Source organism: Amphiura filiformis, chromosome 2, assembly GCF_039555335.1.
Source record: "Amphiura filiformis chromosome 2, Afil_fr2py, whole genome shotgun sequence".
Classification (NCBI taxonomy): domain Eukaryota; kingdom Metazoa; phylum Echinodermata; class Ophiuroidea; order Amphilepidida; family Amphiuridae; genus Amphiura; species Amphiura filiformis.
This window is the reverse complement of record NC_092629.1, coordinates 28,122,724-28,136,884: the sequence shown is the minus strand read 5'-3', so window position 1 is coordinate 28,136,884 and position 14,161 is coordinate 28,122,724. Positions and strand designations below refer to the sequence as shown.

The window sequence follows — 14,161 nt, the reverse complement described above, 5'->3', positions numbered from 1 at the left end:
AAAGGTCTCAGAAGCAAACACACAAGAATGTCTCAATAGTATATAATAATTAAGGTCTCAAATACAGAGAAAGGTCTCAAAAACAGAAAAAGGTCTCAAAAACAGAAAGGTCTCAAAAACAGAAAAGGTCTCAAACACAGAGAAATTCAGAAAAGGTCTCAAAAACACGTTATGGTCTCAAAAACATGTTATGGTCTTAAAAACATGTTATGGTCTCAAAAACACTTTATGGTCTCAAAAATATGTCAAGGTCTCAAACCAGGTATTACATCCGACCGTTATATGTGCAGTACCGCATGCAGTACTGCACACATCAGCTTGCAGTTTCGCATGCGAAACTACACATTCCGTCACGCACTTCCGCATGAGGAGAGGAAGTGAGGAACTACATATTCAAACTTGCATTTCCGCATGCGGTGATGCAGGTTGGGATGTGCAGTTCCGCATGGGGAACTGCAATATTTTGGGTGTATTTCCGCATGGGGAACTGCAATATGTTTGGTGTATTTTCGCATGGGGAACTGCAATTTTTTTGGCGTATTTCCGCATGGGGATCTGCAATTTGTTTGTGGCATTGCCGCATGCAAAAAAAAGCGGAAATGGACCAAAATGTTGCAGTTCCCCATGCGGAACCGCACATCGGATGTGCATCACCGCATGTTGAAATGCTAGTTGGGATGTGTAGTTCCGCATGCGGGTGTGTGTGATGGAATGTGCAGTTTCGCATGCGGAACTGCAAGCGGATGTGTGCAGTACTGCATGCGGTCGGTTGTAATACCTGGTTTGAGACCTTGACGTGTTTTTGAGACCATAACATGTTTTTGAGACCATAACAGGTTTTTGAGACCATAACAGGTTTTTGAGACCTTTTTCTGTTTTTGAAACCTTTCTCTTTGTTAAGGACCTTTCTCTGGGACTTTTCTCTTTTTTTGAGACCTTTCTCTTTTTTGAGACCTTGCTCTGTTTTTGAGACCTTTCTCTGTTTTTGAGACCTTTCTCTGTTTTTGAGACCTTTCTCCGCTTTTTGAGACCATTCTCTGTTTTTGAGACCTTTCTCTGTTTTTGAGACCTTTCTCTGTATTTGAGACCTTTCTCTGTCTTTGAGACCTTTCCCTGTTTTTGAGATACTATTGAGACATTGTTGTGTGTTTGTTTCTGAGACCTTTCTGTTTTGAGACCGTATTGGGCTGTTGCGACATTACTGTGTGTTTTTTTCTGACAGCTTTCTGTGTTTTTGAGACCTTATTATATACTTTTGAGACCTTGTTGTGTGTTTATTTCTGAGACCTTTGTGTGTTTTTGAGACCTTATTGTACTTTTGAGACCCTTGTGTGGTTTTGAGACCCTTTTGGCCCTCACGGCCGCCCATAGATAGGCCTTACATTGGCCAGACATTTTAAAACTTTGCAATGAGTTTTAGTAAACATTCAAACGTACAGTATTGGGGTTTGTACATGAGGTCATATTTATGAAATTTGCTACACAAGTAACATTTGTACTCCAATTGATGGTCAAAGCAATTGTCCAGTGTTTCCCTGACAAACTTCCATTTGATAGTCTTAATTCACTGTTTTTGCCATATTTTGGCCATGTTGAGCTATAATTAGTGAGCATCTGCACATCTCAGCTTACAACAATCCATTTTCCAATCCAAAGAATTTAAAGATGGGAGCTTTTTTCTTGTATATTCGACACAGCCACCTTGCGTGTGTCAAATGTGATGACGAATCCATCAGCCACCTTTTTCTTCTTGTCCTGCTCCAAGATCTCCTCTTTCCCGACCTATAATACACAATGATGCTCTTGCTGTCTACCTGGAATGACCTGTCTCCTCTTAGGGTATGGCTTATCTCCAATTACATCACACTTCATTCCCTCCGCTGGCCTGAAAATTGAGCATGTTGAAATATGAGAACATAAATTGAACTGCTGTTTTATAAGAGCTTAAAAACAAACTAAAGCAGTAGCATCTGACAAGTAGGTGAACTTGGATGGATCTAAGAAAGCAGTGTTGCCAAAAATTTTGCAGTGTCAAGGCGTGGCGAATTGGTTTGCCAGGCTGCAAGGAATGACTCTCAAGGAGCCCAATTTTAAAGATTCCAACATAAGTGCCCAATATCAGATATATGGACAATTCACCCGGATTTAGAACGTAAATCACCCAATTGAGCGGAAAAGCAATTCACTTAAAAACATACGGTTCATGGGAAGTTACCGACCAAACAATCAATGGTCACAAAAACCCATTGTCATTCCATTTTGGAGCTTCAGAGACTAAAATCTTAAAAATTTGGTTGAATTGAAAGGAAAATATAGTCACATTACTGCCGCGAACTGACTCTTGCAATGCAAAGTAGCCCAATTTTAGGCTATATTACTTACCAGATGTTTCCAAATTTAACCAAAGTTAATGCTTTATTTAGCTAAATGGTGACAGATAATAAATGCATTCTCAATGCTTGGAAAAAAATCATGCTTTTAACAAACAAAAACATTTTTCCTAACAGTTCAATTACAATGTACCATCAACATTTGACAATACTATGATTGAGCTTGTTCAAAATTTAAATATCTGGGTTTGAGACTTTCTTTTGGTCTCTCATGGTTGACTCAAATTGTCACCCATCAAGACAAACATCTTCTTTACTATACATTAGTTAGCACATGTTTGGATCTCATTTCACTCTTTTGTTATAAAGTTTGTTTCCACGGATTCAAATATCAATTGATGTATCGATCTATATTCAGTGTGCTAATAATTCATCTCAAAGCCCCTACGCACATTAGTAAATTGGCCCTTTGTTTGTGTTATTCCTGCTGGATTGAGTAAATTTCTTTCTGCTGTTTTATTTTTTCCGATCCACCACACAAAAAATTCACGTCTGACATAGTCAGACCTTAAAATAGCCTAAAGCGTAAATCTCAATAAAAATGCTTCATACATGTATTAGCCACAGTGCAACCTCCATTTAGAGATGAAAAGGTGGTCTATTCTTGCCACAGATATTTAATTAATTTTTTAATTGGGAAGGGCTTTGAGACAAACTATCAAATCAAGATGGCCTAATCACTGCGTGCTGATGATGCATCTGTTGTCATTGATAGATATTGACTCCGTGGAACAGACTGAAAAGGAGGTTAGTTTCAGAAAATTCTTTTATTGTATTGCATGCATACTTTGAGGCTATTCAAGCTACATTGTTTTTCTTCTCTTTTTTATGAATGTGTCCCTCTTAATAAAATATATTGATTTTTATCTTGAAAACATGAATACCTAGATATTGATTGCCCTAATTAGCATGGCCATTGAATAATGACAAGCCTCGATTTTAATACATTTGTAAATACCTTGTGGGGACTTCAGTTTAGGTATAGATGAAAGCCCAGTTACTGATTATCCATCATATATAAGTTTAATTTCAACTTTAGTTTATTCATTGATACATGCAATATGGTCTTGGCCATGGGTGGAAAAAGGTAGTTCAAAAAAGGAGGGATATCTTGGAATGCAAAGCTGAAATTTGGGGACTCCAAGCCTAAAGACCTGAAAATATAAAAGTTAAAGAGACAATCTCACCAGGAATTCCAGAGATCGTTCAAGCTAATGATCACAGTGAATGGTTACGGGATACCACAAGCAGCAGAGCTCCTGCAGATGACAGATGCCAATGTTGCAGTCGGTGCAGTTCTTCGACCCCAAACTCATGAAACTTCTCCGGTAGAAAAAATGCTGCAAGACAAAAAAGATACAGAACCTGTCAGTGGCTATGTAGAAGCACATTTGACTACATGCATAAATGCTATACAAGACTGTGTAACTGAACATAACTTGATGAAAGCTGGCTGATGACACCAGGCAACCTGTTAACCAAGTGGGGAGTGAGTGGAATCATCAGGATGAAATGCAACTGAAATTGCAAAATGCTACTCACAATTGCCACTCAAATCTGAAAGTGAGTAGCATTTTTTGCTACACAAAAATATTCAAAATCGATCACTGATTATGACCCCTACCCTCAGATATGTGAGGAGGGCCGGGATATCATCTTTTGTGCGGTTACATTAATGACTATCCCAGTGTTGTAGTCCTCGAGTACAGTCCACGGCCTCGAGGACAGGTTTTGAAGTCTTTGGTCCTCGGACATGTAGTCCTTGGCCTCGGACGTGTAGTCCTTGGCCTTGGCCTCGGACCCCAAAGTCCTTGGTCCTCGACAACAAGGACCTGACAAGGACAGGCAAAATCACCAAAAATGCAGGCAAATGTTTAAAGAGTGAAAGAGTACAATCTGCTGTTTAGTTATAAATTAAAACTTTTAGAGAAAACATGACAAGGATATCTTTTTATTGTACCTGATTGAAATACAAAACAGTTTGTCAATATTTTGGTGCACTCTTAACTATCATCTTTGCTCTTTGCAAAACATGCACATGGAGGCCAAATATGTGGTTTTATATTAAAATTCCACTCAGCCAATATGATTCCTAAAATAGGAATATCGAATAGACACAAGAGGTTCTTTAGATATTTGAAGAAACTCATTGGACGCTACTGTAGGACATGTTTCGATTACCGGGTAGGCCTACATGTAACTGTGATCAAATGAATTTGATCAATTTTAGTTATAATCTCATCAGCAACATTTTGCTGCGTTTGATCTTAAGATAGATCAGTGCCCATTTTAGGCTGCGTTGTCGCACATATATTAGGGAGGTCACACTTTAGCCTAATTTGTGTCGTCACAGCACATATATCCGACTGGGAGCCCAAAAGTGCCGATTTTGAATTGATCTGAATTACTGATTTTATTCATTCTAAAAGACTCTTCTTTCCTATTTCAACTCACCAATGTACAAACATGTTATAGGCCTATCTTGTTTTTTACAGTCATGGAAAGTTTTGAAATGTATTTTTTCTGCAATGGCATTTGACACATTTTTGCTTCTGTTGTGTTTTGTTTGGTGAAATGTCATATCCGCAGAAAAATTCTAGTTTAGTTGTTGGGAAATCAAGTTACCCTACAGTGAGGAACATATGCAATGAATTTCTTGCATGCTTTTTCTTAATATTTGCTTTCCTGGGATATAACTTTCTTATTTCTGCAATATATGGCTCAAAAGTTATAACAAATTGAAAATGGTACCTTTTTTGGTCGATTTCGCTATAAAAACGTGTGTGTTTTCTATGGGGAAAATCCTACCAAAATTGAAATTTTCATTTTGGTCATATGGAAAATCAAGTTACCCTACAATGAGGAAAGTATGCAATCAATTTCTTAGGTGGTATTTCTAGATATTGAATAAAATTGCTTTCTTTGGATATAACTTTCTTTTTCTATGATAAACCGTTCGAAGTTATAACAAATTGAATATTGTGGTTTTTTATCAATTTGCCTGTAAAAACGTGTGTGTTTTCTATGGGGAATATCTCTATGGCATGCTACTTGTCGACGGTCCTTGATTTTTGCCATTTTGCCCATTTTCCAGGTCTTTTATTTCAGAAACTGCATAATATATCATGCCTGTTATTATTTTAATTCTTTAATATTAATGGATACAGTATAATTATACTAAATTTGGATCTTTGAAACTCATATTTAAGTTTTTATTCTATATCAAAGTTGCCACTTCGTTAAATTTGGGTGTTTTTCACCGATTTGGGCTGAAAATCTGCATTTTTTGGAACCTTAAAACTGTAATAACTTAAAAACGCTTTGACCGATTTTCACCATTTAAATTGCTATGAGTTTAGTTTTGTAAGCACTTTCAGAAAAGCTTTAAACCAAGGAGATAAAGCATTGATTACAAAATAATGTGACCCCCCTACATATATACCACATAACTGTCTTTTGACATCAAAATGGTAGGTATGCAGATCAAACACATAAGTGTATATATTGTAATCTTCACTACTTGTCTAGATAGGGGAACAGCCCAAAAGTTGAAGTCTTATTTAACGAAAGTCCTTCCGTTAGGCTGAGATCACATAGAAGTATACGGTATTCGCTATACGAAATACGCTCATTCGATCACATAGTATACTCCTATGTGATATATCAGCCTAATCGAACGAGCAAATACCGTATATTGTATGTCTATGTGATCGCAGCCTTAGGGAGGAGGGGTCGAAAAGTCAGATTACGTTTGTAACAAAAGTTGTTAAAACATCGGTCAAAGTTGATCTTTTTTTAAAAGGATTTAATATAAAATTTCAGTATTTTCTGAAGTAGGCCTACGATATTGAAATTTTACAGTGGTTGCTTCAAAATGATTTTAAATCAATACATTGTAGTGTACAGTACTCGCAACCTGCAACTTGTAAGTTAATTTTGTAAGCAGCTGATTATTTTTTATTTGAAAATACAGCAAATCCTAATTATTTTTTTCGTGCTAAAAGGTACGAAGAAAATATCTTAAAATAAAATAAGAATATTTGTTTCTTCCATAAACGTGATCACTAGTATCCTAGCATTGTCGCAAACCCATCAACCATAGCAACGGCACTGTATCCTATGAATACAGGTTGGAGTTTTCAATATTTGACACTTGCGTTAGAGGGGCGGATGGAGGGGTTAGCGTTCTAGCGAAAGGACTTTCGTTTATGGTCATGTTTTTTATACTGGGACCCTAAAAAAGGTGGTGCTGTCACATTTTGCTAAATCATTTTGTCTACTTATTCCTATATTTTTGCCAGAATTCATCATGAACAAATGGTTTTGGTCTTATTTTGAAGATAAATTATTAATCTAATGAATTAATAACAAATACAATTAAACAAATGTATTAATTAATTACAACAGCTTAATTAGGTTAATTAGTCAGGGGTGGTGCGGAAGTGGAGGAGCCGAAGCGGAGGAGCTCTGTGTAATTCCAATGGGAAGTTGATGTTCATTAATAAAATATATGCACTTTGTTGCCTAGTAGAAGTTAAAATGCATTTGCATAATGTTAATCTTATTTTTTAACTTTCTATAACAATAATTGCCTTGTTAATCTTAATTAACTTAGTAATTAAGGATTTAACAAGCTTTTAATCAATGCAGTGGAATGTGGGTCATGCAATACAATGGGCTTTAATTTTGCATGCATGCATATGAAATAAATTTCAATATTGTTTTATCTTTGAAATATAAATCTTCTCACAGGAGATTATTAGTCAAAGGATTTAATCTGATGATATATTGATCTCTGGTTTATTGTTAAATAGTTTATTGATACATGTATTGTGCATGTATATGCCTACATGTACATGTACCTTTGTTACTAATTATTCACTGTATTGATAAACTTCATGTATTTGTGAACACAGTACATTTGTTGAATTTTATCAAAAGTACTGGGATAACACATTTGTTTCTAACATTGGTATTAACTTCAACTATCCTTGTTTTGTTAGGGAAGGAATTATAAAATTCACCCCCCTCTTTATAGTACGCTCATTCATTTTTAAGAATCATGTCAATGTGGCTGGGACGGAATTTTGTCCACCATGTCAAAATCAAGAAAAAAAGCAATTGATTCACTTTAAAACTGACAAAATTGTCTTTTCTTTCACTTCCAATGAAAAATTATTGCAAAATATTAACTGAGAAAGAAAATTTTCATCCCTTCCTGAATTAAAAAAATCATCTCAAAATGTGGCAGGGCCATGTTTTACACCACAGATCCTGAAAATAGCATTATTGCTGGCATCCTACCACAAAAGGCCTGAAAAAGAAGAAGTTAAAATGGCTCCGAGTCTAGCAAAGTTGATGAATTCAATTTTGTGTACTTAGGAATCTTTATTACCATAATAGTTGATATTTTGGAAAGTTTTGATTGAAATTTTTTTTCGTCCCTTCCGAACGTAAAAAATCACCTCAAAATGTGGCGGGACGAATTTTACACATATTTTAATTTATTTCTTTATTTTTGCGAAGTCCACTGAAAGTTTTTTTAGTGCTGAAATTGTCTATACAGAAGACCTTTATAATACCACAAACAAAAAAATCCTATCTTTTTAAAATATGTAGTAACATCTAATTTAGCAATTCCGTCCCGCCACACCAAGAGGGCGCTACATGTGTATTTTACTGTTTGCAGTCCGAAATTTACAGGCAAATTTGACTTTTTTTTGGCCGATTCATAAGCTTTGGTTAGTAGTCTATTAAACCAGAGGAGAAATTCACTCCTGTGACAATTTCTAAATTTTAGGTTGAGTGATGACCATTTTTGGCTCTGGCCCAATTGCATTATCTGGACATACATTGTATGTAATGGGTATGGCGCTCAAACTCGGTGAAAACATATCTCATGACCAGGGGAACATTTTGCAGGGGTCAGGTCAAAGGTCATACAGAGGTCAAATTTTAAGTGTATTTTCCAGACACCTGTAAGGGGTACGGGGCTCAAACTTGGTGACAACAAACTTGATAACCAGGGCAACATTTTTGAAACACTTTGCAGGGTCAGGTCAAAGGTTATCTGGGGTCAAATCTTATAATTTCATTTTCTGAATATCTGTAAGGGGTATGTGGCTCAAACTCAGTGACAATAAATCTCATGACCAGAGGAACATTTTGCAGGGGTCATGGCAAAGGTCATGCAGAGGTCAAATCTCAGAAACATATTTTCTGGACATCTATAAAGAGTACAGGGCTCAAACTCTGTGACAACAAAGTTGATGACAGGGGAACATATTTGGAACATTTTGCAGGGGTCAGGTCAAAGGTCATTCTGGGATGATGGGATCAAATCATAAAATTGCATTTTCTGGACATCTGTAAGGAGTACGGGACTCAAACACAGTGACAACAGACCTCATGACCAGGGGAACATTTTTGGAACATTTTGTAGGGGTCAGATACCTCCACAACACCAACACGCCCAGCTAGGTTTGTGGTCTATGACCACCATTTGCCACTAGTTGAACCTGTTCTTTATCTTTGCCTTGCATATTTTTACTTTCATTTTTCTGTAAGAAGGGCACTTTTATCTTTAATTTTGGGCCCCCACACATGTGTGTTTGCCTGGTTGTTTCTTTGTTTGCTTCTTTGTTCGGCTGCTCGGGAGGAAGCGAATTGATTAATCCACTGTGCAGCTTCAACACAATAATCGATCAACTACATACTTGGTATACTATGCCAGAAAGATAGTTAGGTATTAGGGTGCATCAAACGCCCCTCATGTCAATGTTATTTTTTGCTCATATGATTAAAGTGTGCCACTTGTCAAGTTAAATAAGTGGTCCAAATTTAAATTCGAACGGAGGTCGGAAATGGGTCCACCATGAGCTCAAAGTTTGCCGTGAGGCATCTAGTAGGAAACGTTATAAACTAATAAGGCAGCTATTGATTTATACATAATGTTGTACAGTATACAACAATGGCTGCCTTCAGGTGAACTTCCTATGGTACTTAAAATGAACTGTATAATCAACATAACACAATCATTTATAACACTAGCATAAAGGCAGCTATTTAAAGACCTTTAATTGGCAGTTGAAATAATAGCTGCCATGTGCATTTTTTGTTATTTATCACTATTATAGCCAAATTTACTTCATTATAAGCTGGAATTTCCAAGTATGTTGCTTTTTAACATGGGAAAATCCCAGTTTCCTTGAAATTTATTTGGTTTCTAATTTTAGAAGCTGGAATTCCCCAGGGTGCAGCTTGTGTTTCAATACAACAGAGACTTCAGAAACCTCTTCTGTGGTCAGGGTGCAGACACCACATCAGAGAGGTGATTCTCACCCAAGTCTTCAATGATCTCCAGATAGAAACGTCCAGGTCACCTGATATCACTGTCTTTTCAAGATTCTGCACAAACTATAACTTGCTGCCACATGATAGTGATGCTGAGCCTCTAGCACCATTGGATCTAGCAGACTTCAGTGAAGCAAACCAAGTGTTGATTGAGCAGTGGAAAGCAGATACTGAAAGTATCCTCAGATCTAAAGTAGACCTAACTCGAGATGACTATCGTGAGTTTGCTGAATTGTGTTTGTTCTTCCTCGGTTGTAAGCAATCCATCACTTTCAAACAGCCAGGTGCTTTACACAAAGCAAGATGGCTGTCCAAGCTGTTGTACAGCATCAAGATCTCCTTGGTGCAAGATCACATTCAACTTCTCCCACAAGGCACTGTAACAACAAAACATCAGCTGCCCAAGTTACGCGAGTTTGTCATCTTCGCAACTGTAATCTACAGCTCCTGGTGGATGACATGCATTGTTGCAGTTGATGCTCCCTGGAACGATCTCTGCTTATACAAGAGTCTGCTTAAGTATTCTGATGTCAATGCTGATGTTGCTGCAAGTGCCCTAAAAGCCATGAAATGACATCTGTGGTACATCTCCCAAGAAATGTTCCCACTGGCTCTCTTCAGTGATAAGGTGCCACCACAGGAGAAACAAGCTCTTGCTAGTTACTCGCAGTTAAACCCGATGAAGTGATGGTCACACCAACTAATCGGTATGGTTCAGGCTTTGGTAAGCCTAAGTTCTCTGATGAGAACATCACACAAACAACAGCTTTAGCTGACTTTGCCGGCAGAGACTCTTGGTTTACTATGAACATCTTGCAGATTAATGAGGCGTTCTTAACAGATGACGTAGACACATGGCCAGAATCCCCAGCGTATCTATCCTCCTTAAACAATGTTAAAGCCATCAATGTGGTTAATGACGCAGTGGAATGTGGTGTGAAACTGAGTGCCGATTTCCTGGCTACAGCCCACAGTGAGAAACATTATCAGAATGTTCTGCAGGTGGTGGAGCAAGATCGGAAGAAGACACCAAATTTGCAGAAGCGTAAACTGTATAGCGATAGCCGTGATTAAGACTAAACTAGTAACTTTCACTTCATGGGCAGTATCTTGAGCAATGGTAATATAAATAATATAATGGCTTTTTAATTGTTCACTGCTCAAGCAGAAGCATCATTGTATTTAACTGGTTATCTATTGACTCCTTTCTGATGGCAACCGTAAAGTGAATTAACACCAAATAAGACTATAAGAGATATGTATGCTTTATTATGTATTTGAATACATGGGGCAGCTATTCATTTTGAAGGCATATCTATAACCTGTGACATCATCCTAGCATGATTATTATGATTTGTAAGTATGAGATCATTGAGATGATACATTTTGGCTACTTAGTGCACAAATCAATGAGGCAGCCTTTATTGTGCATGTCATAGAGTACCGAAAACTAAATAGCTGCCTCATGTGTAATTATATGTTATACATGCAAATAACGTTCAAACTTTGAGCTCGCGGTGGACCCATTTCCCGACCTCCGTTTGAATTTAAATTTGGACCACTTATTTAACTTGACAAGTGGCACACTTTAATCATATGAGCAAAAAATAACATTGACATGAGGGGCGTTTGATGCACCCTATTAGGTATGGTGATAGGATATGGTGGCTTGATGTGCTGTATAGTTTTGTGTTATTTGCATATTTATGAATATTAATGAGCTTATTTGCATATTTTGCCTACATTTTCATTGATCCACTCTGCAGCTTAAGTGCATAAAATAACCAATCAACTTTAAACTTGGTTTGGTGATTGTATATTGTGACCTGATGTTTGTCATGAATGTTATTTGCATATTTATGCATATTAATGAGCCTATTTGCATATTGCATATCATTTGTATTTACAAAACATTGTTATTTACACACTTTTGAGTGAGTGCCACCTTAATTACGAACCCCGTAATTCTAGTTTGCCGGGGGAAGTCTGCCCCACCTGCTCCCCCCCAACTGGCTACACTACTGCTAGAAAGTTGTTACCATGGTTACATTTATGCATATTCATGCAGTTGGGAGATACCTCTATTACTGCCAAGTGGTATTTTGCATAATTACCTTTGCTGGTACAGGGGAAGTGGGCTATGGTAACTCGTGCTACATCGGTAACTTCGTGCTACTGGTAACTCGTGCTACAGTTTTTAAGGGGTCATTATTATGTGGTGGATAGTGTTTTGTATTTCAATTTCTTATTTTTATTCAAGGTACTACTAGTAGAAGGAAAATAATAAGTGGCATCAATTAAATTGTCAACATTTTGTAAATATATTAAAAAATGCATCTCTCGCTAACTTGTGCTACACCGTGTTATGAAAACACAAATGAAAGGAAAAAAACTAGCGGGGGTTATTTAAAATGTGATGGGTATTTCTTGAAGACCATATTTCATAGATATAAAATGTATCAAATTAAAAAGAAAAGTGCCCTGTTTAATAAAATAGACCCACTTAGAAAATATCTAAGTTGAACAGGATTTTTCAACTAAAAATACACTCTCCGAAGAAAGTTTTTTTTAAACAAAATGTTAGAAAAATGCAGAAAAAGTTTAGAACTTGAACATGACATCTGCTTGGAATATTATGAAAGTTAAAAGAAATACAAAAAGGCAATTTTAGTTTTTTGAGTCATGTCCACTTTTGCTTGGAATTGCCCATTTATACATTTGAAAATTAGAATAATCAGGCTGTATAATGAGCCTAAACTTGATGCAATTGGACCAAGAATAGCCCTGTGAGAACAAGTTAAATTAGAAAGAGGCGAGAAAAATGTAACATCACCAGGTATTTTGGGGTCCCACCATAAGACACATGACCAGCTCGAATTTGCACCACGATAGTTACGCATTCGATGCTAGAGTTGTATGTTGCTATCGTTTTTCGGTCAGACAGCGGTGCACTTTTTTGCACCGGAGGTTATTTATTCTGTTAATGTTGAAATTTGGATGAAAGTTATTTCGATGAGTCAACTGTATCTTTTGAGAAAGATTTGCCTATTATGGACAGTTTAAAATTGTGCTGAAGTGTAATTTTCACAACATTTTTGTTTTGATGCGATCGTCTGTCATGATCGGCTGTGACAGTGTTTACTTAGAAAGTAACTTCCATTGCTTAGTACACGGTGTCATGCTTCAGCAAATCCGAAGTCTAGATTTTGAATGCAATGGTCTCTAGCCTAGAATGTGAAGCTATCGGTGAGCAAATTCTTGGCTAGACTTCTCGAGCAACACAATGACGTCGACCATCACTGGCACTGGCACTGCCACTGCATATATTATGACCAACAAATGTGGAGCAATGAGAATGATTGATACTTGGATATAATATAACTTACCCTGGAAGGTGCCGCGCTATATCATCGCATCGCCATCGGCAGTGCAGCTAGTGCATGAGTGTCAGCTGGTCACTCAGTGTAGACAACATACATGATACCGCGGATACCGGCATTGACCGGGTAAGCTTAAAAACATTTTACACATGACAGTTCAGTCAGTGTGACACCGAAAATCACACCACCACACATTCAACAAATTATGCATTATACGGCAGTAAAGTAGTGAATAAATCATGAAAATAGGCTTTCTCTATTTAGGCCAAAGACAGTTCCAAATGAAACAAAACAATGTTCGTATCGAAAACTCTGTTCATGATTCGCGGAATCGCGGTTTCCCATCGGTCACTCAGACTTCATTTGCAGTCGTTTTTGTAATTTTATTCGTCATCACCGGCAACACGGTTACCGGCCAGAAAAGTATACGCTACAAACCTTAACCGTATGATTCTGTATACCAAGCTATAAACTATTTAGCTTTGCATCGGTACTACCGCGTACTTGCGCACCGAAAGTGCACAGTAGGTAGTGTCGACTGTATCTTACACGGGTGCACCATCCCCCAATGTCAAAAGAAATGTACATGCCACTGGATTTTCCTCTCTTTCACTTGCAAAACTATTCATAGGTTTCAATATTTAAACAGCTCTCACTTATTTTTTTGTGTAAATTTGCTAGGGTGCAAGCAAATACACTGCAATGCATGATGGGATACTCCCTTCAGCTGCTATGATCAACACCTCTTTTAATACCACAGTTTGTTTTGTGTGTGTGGTTAGAACTTGTGACGTTAGAACAGAGCTGTAGCCACTGGAAGGGAGTGAAGGGTGAAATCCCCCCCCCCCCCAAAAAAAAAATTCAATTTGAAAAAAAAAAGTCTGCTTCTTTTCTATGATTTGTTTTTTGAAAATCAGCTTTTTTTTGAAGGACCAATTCACAAAAGGTTCTGCTCCTTCAGTAAAAACATTGAAATCAGTCTTTTTTTTATCTCCCTGCACGCCCTCTCAATAAATCCTGCCTTAGCACAGGTCTGAG

General features: G+C 37.3%; 1 protein-coding gene and 2 long non-coding RNA genes across 3 annotated transcripts in view; 1 reads left to right on the top strand and 2 right to left on the bottom strand.

Annotated features, from left to right (window-relative positions):
* The window catches only part of LOC140146057 (uncharacterized), a 273,862-nt gene that overhangs the window by 43,235 nt on the left and 216,466 nt on the right, over positions 1-14,161 (bottom strand). The gene's annotated exons all lie outside the window — the stretch shown is intronic.
* LOC140146053 (pyrophosphatase PpaX-like) overlaps positions 1-14,161 on the top strand; it is a 30,966-nt gene that overhangs the window by 15,367 nt on the left and 1,438 nt on the right.
* LOC140146054 (uncharacterized) lies at positions 715-13,517 on the bottom strand. The gene is made up of 4 exons (XR_011858181.1): positions 13,130-13,517; positions 3,578-3,730; positions 1,051-1,885; positions 715-904 (listed from the first exon to the last, which is right to left on the bottom strand). It is a non-coding gene; the product is annotated as an uncharacterized lncRNA (long non-coding RNA).